This window comes from Trichinella spiralis (genome assembly GCF_000181795.1).
Source record: "Trichinella spiralis strain ISS 195 chromosome Unknown Scfld274, whole genome shotgun sequence".
In the NCBI taxonomy this organism is placed as follows: Eukaryota; Metazoa; Nematoda; class Enoplea; order Trichinellida; family Trichinellidae; genus Trichinella; species Trichinella spiralis.
The window spans coordinates 11120-12151 of record NW_003527213.1 but is presented as its reverse complement, the minus strand read 5'-3'; positions in this window follow the sequence as shown (position 1 = coordinate 12151).

The window sequence follows — 1032 nt, the reverse complement described above, 5'->3', positions numbered from 1 at the left end:
CTTTTTTCGTGATATTCATTTTCAAAAGCTCGCTGTACTAATTTTCTGTTCAATTTTATTTTATATTTTCATTGTGCTGTTTAACTAAAGTGTTACGAATAAATAAATAGTTTTAGTGAAGCAACTTTGCCTATATCTTTTCTTTGCATTTTGCATTTCTGAAACCTGGAATATTAATTTTTTTTTTATTTAAAGGATATTATATATACTGTTGTGTTTTGCAATTTTTGAAATTTATTTACATTATTACTATCTATAAATAAACTGCATAATTTTATACTCAGAAATACTTACTCATGGTACTATGGACATGTTTTTTTCTATAATAGTTCGAAACAGCAAACGTATAGCAAGCACTACGCGCGTCAATAAGATTAATTCTGCTCCATAAGTAGTAGAAAATAGTGACAATACTGCACTACAACAAGATATTTTATCAAACATTGAATATTACTATAAATATTCAATGCTATGCTTAATATGTGTGAGAATCAAGAACAGCTCAAGCAGCAAAGACTAAATTCATTACGTGTACGTACAAGTCGATTCAGACCATTTCAGAAGTGCTTGCATTTATATAAAGTTTCCAGAACAAATATTTTACAAGTTATGAATTCATTGAAAACCGATGCATTTACATATAAGTGAGATTATTTATAATTTATTTGCAACTCTGATAAAAAATGGACATCAGTGAAAGTAAAACTAATTTCTTCAGAGTTTAGAAAAAAATTTTTCCTACTGTTCAAAAAAAATTTCAAATTCTGTACTCCTAATAAACAAAGGCGCATTAAGAACATATTCGTTTAAGCGGTTCAGCATTTAAAAAATTTTCAAACTGCTGTTTTAAAATTTTAAACAGAATTCAAGTTTTTTATTTTTTACTTCAATGAAAGATAAGAAGAAAAACAATAACTCTTGTGAACAGGAGCGAAAGAAAGATTAAATTCTTTTGCGAACCAGAAACATTTTCAGAGAACATTCAGGCAAAATCTGAAAAGTGTTTCGATGCTTAATTCAGCCATCACCACT